Source organism: Cherax quadricarinatus, chromosome 42 (genome assembly GCF_038502225.1).
Source record: "Cherax quadricarinatus isolate ZL_2023a chromosome 42, ASM3850222v1, whole genome shotgun sequence".
Classification (NCBI taxonomy): Eukaryota; Metazoa; Arthropoda; class Malacostraca; order Decapoda; family Parastacidae; genus Cherax; species Cherax quadricarinatus.
In genome coordinates, this window is record NC_091333.1 from 6,058,821 (window position 1) to 6,078,126 (window position 19,306).

The following is a 19,306-nucleotide window of genomic DNA, read 5'->3' on the forward strand; positions in this document are numbered from 1 at the left end:
GAGGGAGATGGGTGTCAGATATGATAGAATACAGTGTCTCCTGACACGTCAGTCAAATGTCAGGAAACGACAGTCTCCTGACACGGGAGTCAAGTGGTGTCCCACCCAGTAGTTAGGTATCTTCTCCAGCCCCAGTAAGGTCCCACACGCATTTTAAACACATCGATCACTTCACATTAATGTTCCTCATAACAAAGGTATTTCGGTGAAGGTTGAGGGACAGGTTACCTCGTCTTTTGTATACAGTTCTGCAGTCAGATCCTTGAATTTGTACTGATAAAGCCACTGAAGTGAGAAAACGTCTATAAATAAAGATACCTGATGTGACACGCGTCTAATTCTTCACCTTGTCGGTATTGTATACCATATATGTACGTAGGGATTTTGCTCGGTAGTGGGAACGAAGAGCTAAGTAGGCTGTATAATGTATGCATGTAGTGAATAGTACCGAGTCTTGAGCAGTGTACACAATTTAAAACTTCAGAAAATTGCTGGGATTGAGTATTGCATTTAAATGTGTTGTCCAAGTGTTGCCTAAGGAATTTAACTTCTCTAACTTATTTGCTTGCTTTAACGAAGTTTTATTTATTAAGAGAATGGAGTAGGCCTCTTTAAGATTAAGTGAGAGTTTTGTTGTCTTCCAAGTGTGGTTTTTAACAGTATCGTTAACCCCTCTAATGGGCGAGCTGTAAGACCCATGAGAGCTTAGCGCTTCTCCCAGATGAATAATGCCATATGCATCATACACGTATTTTGAGAACACTTCTGAGTGGTGAATTAATGAGACACTTGTCCATCATTTGGGTAATATTTATAATGTACAATAATGATTCACAAACTGTTGCACAAGTGTACAACAGTTTTCTTAGTAGTGTTTAAAGGATGTTCGGCCACTGAAAGGGGTCAACACTTGCGTCTGGAGACGCCAGACATGTTTTCCTGACGAATAAATTTAACACACACACAGCTAGCTAGCCAGCCAGCCAAACAACCAGCCAGCCAAACGACCAGCCAGCCAAACAACCAGCCAGCCAAACAACCAGCCAGCCAGCCAGCCAAACAACCAGCCAGCCAGCCAGCCAAACAACCAGCCAGCCAGCCAGCCAAACAACCAGCCAGCCAGCCAAACAACCAGCCAGCCAAACAACCAGCCAGCCAAACAACCAGCCTCGCAGCAAGGTCAATATTTAAGACTGTCATCAGCAATAAGCATGTAGATGACTGGTTCAGAGAACCGACATGTTGATAAATTAGACATGTGCAACTCTTGGGTATCTTTATTGAGGAAACGTTTCGCCACACAGTGGCTTCATCAGTCCATACGTAGGAGAAACTTGAAGAACAGGAGGAGAATGCGGTAATCAGTCCCTCAACCTTGAGTCGATGTGTTCAGTCCATCAATCTTGTTCAAGTTTCTCCTATGTATGGACTGATGAAGTCACTGTGTGGCGAAACGTTTCCTCAATAAAGATACCCAAGAGTTGCACATGTGTCTAATTTATCAGCAATAAGCATCACTGACGATACAGTTAGAGCTAAGCCCGCACGGGTCGTACAGTTTACCAACAATAGAGGCTGAGCATTGGAGATCCTTGCGTATATTACAACAACCAGGAACAAACGCTAAACTCACAAGGGCCCACAGCGTCTTTGCGTACAGTGATTCACAATTTCTTACACTTGAACATCGCCTTCCGTCGCCAGTTCAGCCACAAAAACGCTTGCAAAATATAAAATACCTTGTGGTGTACACGCTAGTAGTGTGTGTACGTACACGCTAGTAGGGTGTGTACATGTGTGCACTATACATTTAACATACTTTCAAATGTAGAAAAAATATATATCTACATTTGGACAGTTTAAGGATTAAAATGTAATTTCTCTGTTCCACACTTGTGTTTTGTGATCGAATAAAATGCTTGAATACTTTTTATTTGTACAAGTATATGATACAACTTATACAGACCATAGCTGACATTAATGACGTATTACTATATTGAAAGCCTCTGGTTATGCAGAGTATTTCGGGGAAATTAGGTCAGTTTTGTCCCCAGGATGCGACCCATACCAGTCGACTAACATCCAGGTACCTACTTACTGCTAGGTGAATATGGACAGCAGGTGCCTTAAGAAAACACGTCCTAATGTTTCCACCCTTACCGGGGATCGAACCACGGACCTGAGAGTGAGAGCTTGAGTGGCTCAAATTATATATTTTTTTTTTTTTTGCCTTTTTAAGTGAAAATTCACACACGACAAAGAAAAATGTAATCCTCTTGCCTTGAATTATATTAAATTAGGGAGTTCAGCGATAAAAGTCTTTGGCTCACAAATGGAAGGCCTGGGTTCAATCCTGGGCAGGTGGAGACATGGACACTTCTTATACCTACTGTCCATGTTCACCTAGCAATAAGTAGGTACCTAGGTGATTATTCTCTCAACTGCTGCCTCGGTATACCATGCTCAGGTATACCATCATGCTTAGGTATACCATCATGCTCAGGTATACCATCATGCTTAGGTATACCATCATGCTCAGGTATACCATGACATCTGTGAGGTGTAATCCTTTATGGTCACTTAACATTATTAAACAAGAACTGTCAGTCGTGGTAACATTTGTCACCGTATGATACTTCTCCCCGACACGTACACGGTCTTCTTTCTCTCTTCTCCTCCTCCTCCCCTTCAATTCCCATTCTCTCTCACTTTACCCCCAGACATTCATACTCCTTCCCCCATTCCGCTACTCCCCTCTCTCATTCTCCTCTCCCATATCATGGTTGCCCTTCCTCTGCCAACACCATAACTATCCCAAAACTACCTAAACATTTTCAGACTTTCCTCCCGAAATCCCAAAACTCGCCATGGGTTCAAGCCCCACCTGTTCCGTGGTGTTTGTCTACTTCCAACACTTTGAGTAAACAAAGTAGCTTTATTCTGTAAACGTTTCGCCAGCCACTGTGGCTTTCACAGTTCGGTACAAAGAAAGTTCTCTGTATCGGACCGAAGCAGCAACACTGGCTGGCGAAGTGTCTCAGGAACAAAAGGTCCGCAGATGCTGCACAAGATTCATTTATCACCGTTCAAGTTTTCTAAACCATTTTCTGAACTTACAACGCTGTCTAACGCTCTCCCCAGAACCTCCCCAGCACCAGAAATTCCTTAACGCCCCCAAAACCTCTCCCCAACACCTCCACGGTCTTGAGTCATCCACTTCTAGCAATAAATTATAAACACAACTGCACACTATACAAAGATAAACACACACACACACACACACACACACACACACACACACACACCATTACAGAAACAAAACTCACGGGAGTAATAAAAACAGGACTGCTCCCTCAGGGAGTGACGCAGTAAAGGAGAAGAGAGAAGAGGACGAGGTGGTGACGACAATAAAGAGAAAGTGGTAAAATTAACGGCAAACAGGGAAAGGGAGAATTTAAACAGAAAATGATAGAAATAAAAACGGAGGAGCCAGGGAAAAATCGTCGGTAATAATAATAATTTAGTTATGATAATATTCATGAAAAGCGTTAAATCCGCATGGGTCAGGATCACACGGTTACTGAGAGATAAATTAGGCTTGCCGCGAGGGAGGGAGGGAAGCGTAACTCGCCTTCCTCGGATCAAGAACCCTACATCAGAGAGAAAGCCAGAAGAGAGAATCTGAACAAAAGAGTATTGGTTGAAAGAGTTGGCCTGACCGAGTGACTTCCTTATATTTTGTCAGTCAGGAAACTGACCGAGTGGTTTACCTGGTGGTCAGCGCAAGTAAACCTAGTGGTTTACCTGGTGGTCAGCGTAAGTAAACCTAGTGGTTTACCTGGTGGTCAGCGTAAGTAAACCGAGTGGTTTACCTGGTGGTCAGCGTAAGTAAACCTAGTGGTTTACCTGGTGGTCAGCGTAAGTAAACCTAGTGGTTTACCTGGTGGTCAGCGTAAGTAAACCTAGTGGTTTACCTGGTGGTCAGCGTAAGTAAACCTAGTGGTTTACCTGGTGGTCAGCGTAAGTAAACCTAGTGGTTTACCTGGTGGTCAGCGTAAGTAAACCGAGTGGTTTACTTGGGCTAATATTTTTTGTTTACCTTTCAAAACAAAGAAACAAAAGAGGGTCACTACCTTGGTGTATCCAAAGATCCTAAACCGTCGCTTTTTATAATAAAAACTGAGCACTGAACCCGTATGGGTCTTTTGAGCCCAAGGAAGTGGGAGGAGGGGAAGGTTGTAAGCTCGACCCTCCGTCTGTTAGTCCCTAGGGCAGACACGCTGTCTAGTTGGTCTTCAATCTGCCTAGACGAGCTAGTTGGCAGGACAACACCTGGATGGTCTACGGTTGCAGACTCGGCAGCTTCAAGAAAAGGTATGATGGGGGAACGAAAGATCAAGAGGCTACAAGTAGTAGAGACCAGGAGCCGCAGCTCGACCTCTGAAAATAGAACAGTGAGAACACGGGAAGGACACAAAGAAAGTGTTACTTTCGGAGGAAGATGATGGTATTTACTGCTCTGTTCCTCTCACTCATCTTCCATCCCTTTCTCACTCTTACTTTCGTGACTGCTTTTCTTCTCCCTCCTACTCCCACTTTCTTTCTCCACCCTCCTCTTCTTACTCCTCTTCCTCTTACTATCTCATACCCCTCTTCCCTTTCTACATTTCCCGCTGCCACCCTCTCCCTGGTCAACCTTCCAACCTGGTGCCGTGACTGCTAGGACGTTGAGTCAGTGATAACTCCACCAACAACGGCCCTGAACACACTTATTACAGGGACCCAGCACCAGCCACTACCCACTAATATATCGTAGTCTGCTGCCAACATATTGCCTCAGTAGCGGTGCAAGTATTCAATCGAGAGCTTGACCTTGTCACGCTCGGCCCGGCATTAGCAGCAGAACCTGCTGGCGCACCCCTGACCATCCTGCTGACTCTCGTAATGCCTCTAAATGAATATGACAGAGAGAGAGAGAGAGAGAGAGAGAGAGAGAGAGAGCTAGATAGCATATAAGAATATGTTTTAGTTTCTTGCATGCAAGCAGCACGTTGCTTCTGTGTAGTTTTTCTCCAAGTCTCGCGGATATTAAGCAGATTTATCAGTGCGTTAAATGCAGTGCAGTTTGAGAGGAAATATATAGGAAATACAACATTTGAGATGGTGCTGAGAGGTGCAGAAGGAACTTATACCAAAACCAAACATACAATGTATCATGTGTCAGATTACGAGACATGTATCACACGAGTCGTGCAGTACCTGTCTGACGCGCACACCTTGTCATATCATGTGGGGTTCGAACACGTGGGTAGGAACTTAACCGGAACTTCACATTTCGCAGCACTTTAACAAATCTCAGATACAAGCTGTGAGAACAAACACATTGCTCAAGGGCTAGGTATTGTCTTTCAGTCAGTAAGGGAATGTTGGTACTGTGGATTGATTCATATTGACTTTGACTGGCATGATACACTAAGTGAACGTTCAAAAGTGACCGGGACATGATCTCAGGGAACTTACTCAAGGACATAAGGTAAAAAATGAGCGATAACACTGAAAAATATTGCAAAAAAAAAAAAAAAATGAGTCAAAGAAACACTGAGTCTACACTGAAAACACAAGGTTTAGAGTACACAAGAAATTCACTATAAATGTCTCACACACGCAAATGTCTTTAAATGCAAGAAAAATGTCTCTAAACAGAAAATTATGGAGTCTGGAGCAGTCGACGGTGATGACTGGTGATGAGGAAGGTTGTCCTGCGCGGTGATGACGCCGACACTCACACTGTCGTCGTGAAGAAATGCACTTTCTCGGTGAACTCGCATAACTGGCTTTATCGTTGGCGCTCAGCTACATCTCTTGACCAATTATGTGAGCCAAAACAGTATTAGGACCCGGTACAAGGGTGCAAACAACCACAGGTAGATGAGGTGGGTGGTGGTGGTGTTGGTGTGAGTAGAGTGGTGGTGGGTGTGACTCTCGCTGGCGCTCACTGGCGCGCACTCCACTCACTACCCACGAAGGTGGCTTGATAAGCCACTATGCCACAGGGATGGTGAAGACCACGTTTAACATCCAACTGGCATCCAACTGGGAGCACAAAGCGATATAGACAATACTTCAGAGGAACTTGGCTTACTTCTTACTGCATGGCTTACTTCTCTCTCTCAGCTGGGTTAGAAGCTGGGTTGGCTGACTGGCTTAACCCACGAGAATGGCTGACTGGAAGACGTGTAACGATGCACACAGCACGGAGGAGCAGGTGGATGACAGGAGACAGGCTGGATGATAGGCTGACTGGCGTTCACTTCCACAGTCTGGCTTACTGATTGGCTTAATTGCAAAATCCGGGTCAACCCCTCGGAGATTGAAGCAATTAGCACATGAACTAAGCCAGGAAGCTTGAAACGGCTGCAACAGGCTTGCAGGGTGGAGGTTGTGAGGGGAGCGAGTAGCTGGTGGGTGAGACGGTTCACCTTTGACCCTGCCGGCTACTCACAGTCTTCTAACGTCTTGAATTACCCGTAAAAACTTAAATCCACGCTCCACACTGGCGCCACCATTTATCATGTGGGGTTCGAACACGTGGATAGGGTAAAGCAATACTCACGTAGGCTGGTAGTACGTATATTACGGATAATGTGGGGAGCGCCCTAACAGCCGTAACCTTGTCTCCTTGCTCACTCTCGTAACACTGACTGGCCGCCCACAGTACCCATGTGAGGGGGTCTTTGAATACTGCTGTGGTCAGCACAATATGAATACAGACAGTGACTCAGGCAGAGACGGTTGGTAGTGAGTCATCTACTGGTACACTGGTTACTGGTAACTGGTTACTACTACTGAGAGTCAAACTAATAAACTCAAGAATATCCAAAGATTTTCAACATGACTGGTATAGGTCTGACCTACGCAGAACTGAATCTGATAGCTAATAGGACAACGATATACAAGATACTTAAATATGACAGGACAAACAGGGACAGATTGTGCGAGATAAGGATCACGGGAGCACAACTGGAACCCATGAGAAACAAACGAGTGAAAGGGATGTTAGGAAGTCTTTCTTCAGCCTTATGATGGTTTGGAAGTGAAACGAGGTGGGATAAAATAACCATACACGATTATAAGGAGAGATACAAGACCCACGAGGCAGGAGCCGAGACTCGAACCCCACCCCTTCCCCCCCGCACACACGCGCGCGTGCACGCGCACCCTCCCACCCCTCCCACCAAAACACACTGTCAATTGCGAAACTTTTCCCCTTATTAGTAACTAATGTTGGTGTGTACTGTAAACTTTAAAGTTTTAATCTTTGTGTAGCGAAGTGGACGTAAATGTAAGTTTTATATGCACGGTGGCACTGCGAGTGTAGAGAGGAGCTGTAGTTGTCGTACAGCAGTGCTGTACGACAACTACAGCAGCACTGCTGTGCGACAACTACAGCAGCACTGCTGTGCGACAACTACAGCAGCACTGCTGTGCGACAACTACAGCAGCACTGCTGTGCGACAACTACAGCAGCACTGCTGTGCGACAACTACAGCAGCACTGCTGTACGACAACTACAGCAGCACTGCTGTACGACAACTACAGCAGCACTGCTGTACGACAACTACTGCAGCACTGCTGTACGACAACTACAGCAGCACAGCTGTACGACAACTACAGCAGCACTGCTGTACGACAACTACAGCAGCACTGCTGTACGACAACTACAGCAGCACTGCTGTACGACAACTACAGCAGCACTGCTGTACGACAACTACAGCAGCACTGCTGTACGACAACTACTGCAGCACAGCTACGAGATAACACTAAAACAAAACACAAACACTGCATTACATATACACAAACACTACACACACTACACAGATACAAACACTACACACACTACACACACACTACACACACACACACTACACACACACTACACACACACTACACACACACACACTACACACACACTACACACACACTACACACACACTACACACTACACACACACTACACACACACTACACACACACTACACACACACTATACGGGATCAACAAAAAAACGCAAAAAAGCGACGCCTGATGTATCCAAAGTACCGAGGTATTAGTCGTAATGGCTATTGGATTTACATATCTCCCATAAACACCATTCCTGGAGATTATGTCTGGAGCAGGAAGTGCCCTGGTCACCATGGTGCGGCCTGCCGGGTCACAGCAGAGGCCCTGGTCACCATGGTGCGACCTGCCGGGTTACAGTGGAGGCCCTGGTCACCATGGTGCGACCTGCCGGGTCACAGCAGAGGCCCTGGTCACCATGGTGCGACCTGCCGGGTTACAGTGGAGGCCCTGGTCACCATGGTGCGACCTGCCGGGTCACAGCAGAGGCCCTGGTCACCATGGTGCGACCTGCCGGGTCACAGTGGAGGCCCTGGTCACCATGGTGCGACCTGCCGGGTTACAGTGGAGGCCCTGGTCACCATGGTGCGACCTGCCGGGTTACAGTGGAGGCCCTGGTCACCACGTGCAACCTGGCGGGTCATAATAACAAAGTACGTGGCAGATTACCACAACTTACCACGAATAACTCACTAGTGAGCTATATAATGAGTTATTCATAACATTATTATGGAAAGCTTTTAAAAAAAAATTATAATATATATATACACACACACACACACACACACACACACACACACACACACACACACACACACACACACTTTTAGTCGAAAAAAATTAAAAAAAACTCCTTATATAACTGTCCTCGTTATACTGAGAAGTATCGGCAGCTTCCTGCTGTGAGAGAAACCATGTGGGGAGGGAGACAGAGACAAAAAGAGACAGACATAAATGACAAAAATACAGACAGATATCAGATATGGAAAGAGAAAGAAACAGAGCAAAGCCAGGCAGTGTAACAGACACAAGACACGAGCATAAAACACCACCGCACAATTCCTCCACTGCCTTTACGTTATTCTTCTTGGAACGGAAATGTGGCAGACAGTAATTACAACCGATACTGATGACCTAATTGAAGCAATTAGCGAAAGATAATCCGATTAATGTGTCCCCCCCTCACGCCTGGCCGCGTTTGTTTGTATTCCTCCCCAAAACTTGTGCTTCACACGACAGAGAACACTGTGTCAACACTGTCAGCACACGTAATTAACAAAAGATTGTCTTTGGGGTGAAATGTCAGTTCTGAGAGTCGTGCATCCTGACAGTTCCAGCAGACGAGGGAGAGGATTACGGTGTATTTATATATAATTATATATGTATATATATATATATATACATATACATACATACACATACAAAATAACCACAGGGGAAGTTGATAGCTGGAGAGGCCTAGATTAATCATTCAACACACCAAGAGCTTGCAACGTTGCATAAACAGGAAATACAAGCAAATTTCCTATATTTCTGCATTATTGCAAGATCCTGATGTATTGATAGCTCTAAGCCTTTCGTGTTTCAATCATTCAACCCTTGTGGTTATTTTGGAACTTTTTTCGCTCGTTCGCCATTATATATGTCGTGCCTAATAGGTAAAATTGGTCAGTTGGCAAGAGCTCATTTAAAATTAAATCCTTTCTAAAAAAAATTTCTTATACGTTTAAAGATAGTTGTTTTTAATTATGTTAATGTAAAAATTAATTTTGTACCAAATGAACCTTAGAAAACTTACCTGACCTTATTATAACGAGCGCAATTTAGCATAATCCCACTAAACATATTTTAGACAAGTTTACAGTAATTTAATAATAAACACAATGAAATATATTTTTTTGCATACACAAAATTTCGATTGCCAAAATGGCAAGTTTTACCTATTCGGCACGACATATATACATAATGGCGAACGAGCGAAAAATGATGTAAAATAACTACTACAAGGGTTGAATAATTCCAACACGAAAGGCTTAGAGCTATCAATATATATATATATATATATATATATATATATATATATATATATATATATATATATATATAATTATAGAGAGAGCAGTAAGCCTGTATGGGTCATACAGCCTTTGAGGATATCTGTCTTAATCCCAACAGAGGGAAAATACCAGCATCAATTCCATGCAACAAGAATCTTCTACCTGTATTAAGGAACCTGTCTCCTTGAAGGATCAACATCTCCCTTCCTCTAGGCACCAAGAAACTTAAGAGGAACTCTTCAACAGGCTCTGCGGACTCGAGCTGCCGGCCTCAGACACCGTGAAATTTAGCGGTGGTTGCATATCTTCACCAGTCGTAAACTACTGAACTGGCGACGGTAGAATCCCAACCCCCCTTTTGATGGTATCTGTGAAGTAAAGGAACAGTTACCAGGGTAATTTTCAATGCTGAGAGAGAGAGAGAGAGAGAGAGAGAGAGAGAGAGAGAGAGAGAGAGAGAGAGAGAGAGAGACAGAGAGAGAGACAGAGAGAGAGACAGAGAGAGACAGAGACAGAGAGAGACAGAGACAGAGAGAGACAGAGACAGAGAGAGACAGAGACAGAGAGAGACAGAGACAGAGACAGAGAGACAGAGACAGAGACAGACAGACAGTGAGTTTGAAACAGCTGTGATAATCCACTACTCTCACCTTTCCCTCTGACTCTCCCTCCCCATGCGTATGTGTGAGGGTTGCCAAGTGCCTTGCTAGTATGCAAATGATTCGCCTGCCAGCACTCTGCCAGGGAACACAAACAAACACACACACACAACCATTATCACTAACATCACTATTTCATCTAAAATCATCATGAAAAAATCAAATTTTTATATAAACCGTTTTCTTTGTGCATTAATAGGATTCTTAGCCGGGACTTCTAATAACATTTCTAAAGATTATCTAATCTTCCATATAGTACCTATATTAAGCAATTTGTGTATACTTTTGGCGATATGCTCAATGTAATGTGCGCTCCCAGACCCTTCTTGCATCCCTTTCCTAATTCAACCTTATTCTTCCACCTTATTCACCGTATCCGGTCTTATTCCTGCCTTACAGACTTGCATGATCTTCCACTTGTTTAGACTCCATGATCATTTGTTTGAGTATTCTTGCAGTCTGCGTCTTCTCATTACCTTCCCAGTCATCAACAAACACGAACAGAATTCGATCTCTTATGCACATCATTGTCATATAATGAAAATATCGACGGACATAATACAGATCCTTCAGGGATCCCACTTGTTTCTTTCTCCCCCTCTTTTAAATTTACGCCGAAGCCATACAGCCGTAAGGTTCATACAGCATCAGGGGAAAAGAAATTCAATGGATTAAGAGCCCTTTACCAACATTATGGCACCAGCCTCCGTTCCCTTGTAGGTTATATCGTCACAGAATTTCTGTCGTTTGGCGAGGCCGGACTTCCATTACCTAAATCCATTGTGTGTGTGTGTGTGTGTGTGTATGTGTGTGTGTGTGTGTGTGTGTACGCGTGCAAGCTGCCTGTCTGCCAGAACCATTTACCCGGGACGTAAAAATCCCATTCTGGACAAATCTTCGGGGTTTTCTGCCGCAGTAAAACCCACCATTTTACAGGGAACCGTCTGGCTGCCAATTTTACCCCACCACTCAAATCTTCCATCTTTCCATGCGTATCTGAGGAAAAACAAAATATAGCAAAGTCTCCTTTGCCTTCCCCAGGTTCGCGTACGAAAATACACACCTGTATACACGCACAAAAATCTATACCGAGGGAAAATAACAGGTGTATGCCAGAAACTGAGAAGTAGAGAGAGTTAACAATGCATACAGTGACGGAGCAGATTCACGGGGACACGCAAGGCAAGAGTTTTCTCTGCAAAATATATATGTGCATGTATCAGCGCGGTGCTGAGGTAGGCGTGTGTGTTAAAGGGACTGATACATCTCATCTATACGAGGTTGCAGGGTCAAATCTCTGCTCCTGATCCGGCCTCTTCGATGGTCGCTAGATTCACTCTCTCCTGGCTTCGAGCTTATCATACCTCTTCTTAAAGCTATGCATGATTCCTGCCACTTCCACTCCATTCACCAGGTCGTCCCACTGCCTGAATGCTCAAGTGACTGAAGAAATACTTCCTAACATCCCTGTGATTCTTTTGTGTTTTCAAGTTACAGCTGTTCCTTCGTGTTCCTGTCACCAGTCTGTCCAATAATCTGTCCCTGTTCACCCTATCAATTCCTGTCGGTATTTTGTACGTTATATCTTCCATAGTCCTTGTGTGTACTCGCCTATTTGTGGTTGCAGGGGTCAATTCGCAGCTCCAGGCCCCGCTACTAGGTCTACTCTCCCCATGCTTCATGCTTTATCGTACCTCTTCTTAGAACTGCGTCAGGAAAACTAAAGTTCCTTAAGTATTCCATACTTTGTGCATTAACTATGCAATAATTGCAAAATACAAAATAACCACAACAATACGACCACAGCAACACCACACCAGCAACACAGTACGACCACAAACAGCTACTCTCTCTACCACACTGCCCACTCATCACCACCACGACAAAACTCTTCAGCACTTCCACCCCAGCACAACCATCACAGCACCACAGCATTGACCTCCGTCACTACATACCCTCCGACACACCACCGTCACTATCACCACCACAGCAGACATCAGAGGTGGTGGAGACGCTTAAGGATGCGTGTACATTACTGACGAAGTTACCTATCTGGAACAGCTGTCCTAGAGGTTAATGAACATTATAAATCTTGGTAGTGTGCTAGGGTGCACGAGAGAGAGAGAGAGAGAGAGAGAGAGAGAGAGAGAGAGAGAGAGAGACAAATGGATAAGATTTTCTCGTTTAAGTATCAGAGAGTAATGCGTCTATACCTCTCCACAAGAAGCAAGAAGGTATTTAGTGTCACTAGCGAGTCCTGGGGCAGTAAATATGTTTCCTGTTCTTATTGTTGCAAGAATGACGGAGCAAACACAGGTGTGAGGCCAGTCTCTCACTCGAATGAAAACTTAATGAAAAATTCACGAAAAAAATGCTCAATACACAAAAACAAAGGAGCTGTGACATGCGCCTAGGACAAAATAACACACACACACACACACACAATCAAGAAGGTGATAGGCGAGGGGGAAATGACCCAGGTGGCAAATTTTCGGAGAATCGGGTGGTTCACAAAGAAAAGGAATCGGCCTCTCAAAGTAATTTTCAAGGCAGAATCAACCCGAACCATGATCCTGCAGGAGAAAGCACGGCTGAGAGGCAAGCAGGAGTTCATGAGTGTGTACCTCGATCGAGACAGAACACAGGAGGAAAGGAAGACGATGAAAAAGTTCAGAAACGAAAGGAGAAATGGGAGGAAATGAAAAAGGAGAGCAGAATAACCCAGGAACAAGTGGAAGGACAAGCACACCCCCCAGAAACACCTGCAGAAGGACCCCAGCCACGACACCCCCATGGCAAGTGAACAATCCAAACCAACCATCACACACCGATCCCTCTGTTCCCACCCCCCGCACCACAGTTACAGTATTAGAACAGAAGTTGAAGGTTTGGTACACAAATGCAGATGGATTAACGAATAAACATGAGGAATGGCAAGAAAAAATCAATGAGAAGTCCCCAGACATCACAGCAGTTACAGAAACAAAACTCACGGGGACAATAACAGATGCAATCTTCCCACCAGGATACCAGATCATGAGGAAAGATAGAAGGGGCAGAGGGGGAGGTGGGGTTGCTCTGCTAGTAAAAAACAGATGGAAATTTGAGAAAATGGAAGGGATAGATGAGATGGGAGAAAGAGACTACATACTAGGTACACTTCAGTCTGGGGAACACAAAGTGGTCATTGCAGTGATGTATAATCCACCACAGAACTGCAGGAGGCCAAGAGAAGAATATGAAGAGAGCAACAAAGCAATGGTGGACACTTGCTGAGGTGGCAAGAAGAGCTCACTCCAGCAGATCAAAGTTGCTGGTTATGGGGGATTTCAACCACAGGGAGATTGACTGGGAAAACCTGGAGCCACATGGGGATCCCGAAACATGGAGAGCCAAGATGATGGACGTGGTGCTGGAAAACCTCATGCACCAACAAGTTAAGGGCACTACCAGAGTGAGAGGGGAGGATGAACCATCAAGATTGGACCTTGTGTTCACCCTGAGCAGTTCAGACATTGAGGACATCACGTATGAGAGTCCCCTAGAAGCTAGCGACCACGTGGTTCTGTGCTTTGAATACATAGTAGAGCAGCAAGTGGAGAGAATAACAGGAGTTGAATGGGAAAAGCCTGACTATAAAAGAGGGGACTACATAGGGTTGAAGAACTTCCTGCGGGAGGTCCAGTGGGACAGAACTGGCAGGAAAGCCAGTAAATGAAATGATGGAATATGTAACAACAAAATGCAAGGAGGCAGTGGAAAGGTTTATTCCCAGGGGCAACAGAAACAACGGGAAGACCAGAACGAGCCCCTGGTTTACCCGACGGTGTAAGGAGGCAAAAACAAAGTGCAATAGAGAATGGAAAAAGTACAGAAGGCAGAGAACACACGAAAATAGGGAGATCAGTCGCAGAGCCAGGAACGAGTACGCACAGGTAAGGAGGGAGGCCCAGCGACAGTATGAAAATGACATGGCATCGAAAATCAAGACTGACCCGAAACTGTTGTATAGCCACATCAGGAGGAAGACAACAGTCAAAGACCAGGTGATCAGATTAAGGACAGAAGGGGGAGAACTCACAAGAAATGACCAGGAGTTATGTGAGTAGCTAAACAGGAGATTTAAGGAAGTTTTTACAGTAGAGACAGGAAGAGCTGTGGGAAGTCAGCACAGAAAGGAACATCAAGAGGGAATATACCACCAAGTGTTGGATGACATACGAACAACAGAGGAGGAGGTGAAGAAGCTGCTAAGTGACCTTGATACCCCAAAGGCGATGGGACCGGACATCTCCCGATGGGTCCTTAGAGAAGGAGCAGAGATGCTGTGCGTGCCTCTAACCACAATCTTCAACACATCCCTTGAAACTGGGCAACTACCTGAGAAATGGAAGACAGCTAATGTAGTCCCCATATTTAAGAAAGGAAACAGAAACGAGGCGCTAAACTACAGACCTGTGTCTCTGACATGTATTGTGTGCAAAGTCATAGAGAAGATTATCAGGAGGAGAGTGGTCGAACACCTGGAACGGAGCAAGATTATAAATGAAAACCAGCATGGGTTCATGGAAGGCAAATCTTGTATCACAAACCAACTGGAGTTTTATGACAAGGTAACAGAAGCAAGACACGAGAGGGGTGGGTTGATTGCGTTTTCCTAGACTGCAGGAAGGCCTTTGACACAGTTCCCCACAAGAGATTAGTGCAGAAGCTGGAGGATCAGGCGCATGTAACAGGGAGGGCACTGCAATGGATCAGGGAATACCTGACAGGGAGGCAGCAACGAGTCATGGTACGTGAAGAGGTATCACAGTGGGCGCCTGTGACGAGCGGGGTCCCACAGGGGTCAGTTCTAGGGCCAGTGCTATTTTTGATATATGCGAACGACATGATGGAAGGAATAGACTCTGAAGTGTCCCTATTCGCAGATGATGTGAAGTTGATGAGAAAAAATAAATCGGATGAGGATGAGGCAGGACTGCAAAGAGACCTGGACAGGCTGGACATGTGGTCCAGAAACTGGTTTCTCGAATTCAATCCTGCCAAATGCAAAGTCATGAAGATTGGGGAGGGGCAAAGAAGACCGCAAACAGAGTATAGGCTAGGTGGACAAAGACTACAGACCTTACTCAGGGAGAAAGACCTCGGGGTGACCATAACACCGAGCACGTCACCGGACGCACACATCAACCAAATAACTGCTGCAGCATACGGGCGCCTGGCAAACCTGAGAATAGCGTTCCGATACCTTAATAAGGAATCGTTCAAGACACTGTACACTGTGTATGTTAGGCCCATAATGGAGTATGCAGCACCAGTCTGGAACCCACACCTGGTCAAGCACGTCAAGAAGTTAGAGAAAGTACAAAGGTTTGCAACAAGGCTAGTCCCAGAGCTCAGGGGAATGTCGTACGAGGAAAGTTTGAGGGAAATCGGACTGACGACACTGGAGGACAGAAGGGTCAGGGGAGACATGATAACGATATTCAAGATACTGCGGGGAATAGACAAGGTGGACAGAGATAGGATGTTCCAGAGAGGGGACTCAGATGAGTCACAGGGACGTTAGGAAGTATTTCTTCAGTCATAGAGTCGCTTAGCAAGTGAAGTAGTGGAGGCAGGAACCATACATAGTTTTAAGAAGAGGTATGATAAAGCTCAGGAAGCAGTGAGAGAGAGGACCTAGTAGCAATCAGTGAAGAGGCGGGGCCAGGAGCCGAGTCTCGACCCCTGCAACCACAATTAGGTGAGTACAACTAGGTGAGTACTCACACACACACACACACACACACACACACACACACACACACACACACACACACACACACACACACACACACACACACACACACACACAAATCAATCACAAAATGAGTAAACACGCGTCAAAATTAACTCAACTAAGAGTGATTGCCGTACAAACAACCTCAACATACAAAACAAAGCCAATAATAATAACAAAGCCTCCAACTTTTCCCAGAATACAGGTAACTCACCTGTCAGGAGAACTGTTGTTAACACTGTTAACTAACAGCCGTCCCACCAGGTGGAGGACAGGAAGAGTAACAGCAAAGGAATAATAAGATCATTCACCTCACCAGAAGACTCACCCAAGTGAGGTGAGGAACCTGGATCAAAGATGGCGCTGACATCCAGCTTCCACCAGAGTAATGGTGGTTGCTAGAGAAACAAGCTTTACAACCACTCACTGTTATTCGCGTATATTTACAACATACTACGAAGGAATTATTCTCTCACACTTATTATTATTATTACTACTACTAGTAGTAGTAGTACTATCATTGATAAAATAATAATAATAATAATAATAATAATAATAATAATAATAATAATAATATCTTTACTATCTCCCTTACCTCTATTGTCTCCTTCATCTCTACTATCTCCATCGCCTCTACGTTCGTCCCCCCCACCCCTTTCTCCCATCATCTCCCTCTCCCCACCATAATCTCCCTCCCCAACCACCCCCTCTCCCCTGCATTCCCTCACCCCAGCATCTCCCTCTCCCCAGCATCTCCCTCTCCCCAGCATCTCCCTCCCACCAGTATCTCCTCCTCAGCATCTCCCTCTCCTCAGCATCTCCCTCTCCCCAACATCTCCCTCTCCCCAGCATCTCCCAGCATACCATCCGGCTTCCCCAAGCTGCATCTCTCCCCCTAGTGCATCAATATGTGCTGAACGACCCATAACTATGCAATTGGCCTCAACAGGCTGGTTAACAGGTGATAACATCTTCCGCTGAGCTGACTTAACATCACTCAACCAAAATATTAAACGAATTTACTATTATTTTTTTCAAACGGTTATTGAGCAGTAGTATTTATATGAAGGCTCTCGTTTTCTTTAATAAATATTCCCAATTTCTTTGATTTCTCTCTTTTTAATTTCTCTCTTTTTGATTTCACTGTCTTTGATTTCACTGTCTTTGATTTCACTGTCTTTGATTTCACTGTCTTTGATTTCACTGTCTTTGATTTCTCTCTCTTTGATTTCTCTCTTTTTGATTTCACTGTCTTTGATTTCTCTCTCTTTGATTTCTCTCTTTTTGATTTCACTGTCTTTGATTTCACTGTCTTTGATTTCTCTCTCTTTTCTTTGATTTCTCTCTCTTTGATTTCTCTCTTTTTAATTTCTCTCTTTTTGATTTCACTGTCTTTGATTTCACTGTCTTTGATTTCTCTCTCTTTAATTTCTCTCCTTTAAGTCTCTCTCTCGTACCTACCCCTCAAGGAAGGTTCCTTGATGTTGGTGAGGGGCTCTTGATTTAGAGAATTGGATCTGTGCTCCAGTTCCCCGAATTAAGCCTGAATGCCTTCCACATCCCCCCCCCAGGCGCTGTATAATCCTCCGGGTTTAGCGCTTCCCCCTTGATTATAATAATAATAATCTCTCGTACCTAGGAGATGGATTGAAAAAATCGGATTCTTTTTTTTTTATACCTTATGGAGGTTAGGTCATTCTATATTACGCAAATCTTAGTCAAATTTACTTGCTATGTTAGTTTTATTGCAAAAAGAATAAAAAATTGTCGTTGCAAGAATTTCCGTGGCTGTTATGCACTGTTTTGTAAGGAAGAGAAAACGAAAGATGAGAGAATAGGAGATAATCTGTGGAAAATGAGATACAGTAAACTGACAGTGTATATACACTGACAGAATACTTTGGTCCCTATCTTAGGGTGGTGAACAGGTTACGTGAAGTCTTAATGACCTTCGTGTAGTTGATAGGATTCAAACCCTTCCTCCTCCCCCAATTAACAAACCAAACTATGGAGATTTAAAAAAAAAACTAGACATTCGTTACTGAGAAAGTTTCTGCTGTAACAACTTGTTGCTCTGTGCAGAGTTTAATTAAATATACCAAGAGAGAAACTTACCGTATTTTCCGGCATATAAGGCGCGCCTTTTCCCCCCCCCACAAAGGTCAGGGTCAAGGTCAGAGTCAAGGTCAGAGTCAAGATCAGGGTCAAGATCTGGGTCAAGGTCAGGGTCAAGGTCAGGGTCAAGATCAGGGTCAAGGTCAGGGTCAAGGTCAGGGTCAAGGTCAGGGTCAGGGTCAAGGGTAAGCTTTGGGTTACGCTTTAGCGTAAAGTAAGAGGGTAATTAGCCCTTGATTATAATTACTGATTTACGGTTATGACACTCCTATCGTGCGCCTTATATGCCGGAAAATACGGTAGGCCCCTCCCCCATTAATTCTTGTTCCGTAACGTGAAGAAAGACACAGAATTTACGAACATAAGACGAGGGGAAAAAATGAGTCGAATTTTTGAACACTTACCGCGAGAATTTAAGATAAAGAAAGTGACATGAAGGGACAGCTTCGTTTTCACTAATGTGTCAAAAGAGTCATTGACAACGGTGCCAAGGTTTCCAAAAACAGACGAAAGAAAATCCTCATTGACAGGGAGCGAGCGTATTTTGTAGAATTTGTCATGCGCGCCGCTGGTGCATATGTTAGAGGCGGCGGGGAAGAAAAATGGCAAGTCTTACATCACACGAATTTGTCAAACGCATCGTGAGTCACACCTCAGTTTGTCTTATTGGTGATAATAATTATGTAGGTGTGACGAGGGTGGCCATTTAATGCTGAGATGAGTGGTGTGGATGGTTTTAGAAAGGAAAGGAGGGGGAGAAGGAGGGGAGAAGCATTGGACAAATGAGGGAAGAGG

General features: G+C 44.5%; 1 long non-coding RNA gene across 1 annotated transcript in view; it reads right to left on the reverse strand.

Annotated features, from left to right (window-relative positions):
* The window catches only part of LOC128695616 (uncharacterized), a 40,122-nt gene extending 23,450 nt beyond the window's left edge, over positions 1–16,672 (reverse strand). The window contains exons 1-2 of the long non-coding RNA XR_008408047.1: positions 16,611–16,672; positions 10,118–10,323 (exon numbers count right to left, since the gene is read on the reverse strand). This is a non-coding gene — a long non-coding RNA (uncharacterized lncRNA). The remainder of the gene's footprint in view (positions 1–10,117; positions 10,324–16,610) is intronic.
* Between the last annotated feature and the right edge of the window lie 2,634 nt (positions 16,673–19,306).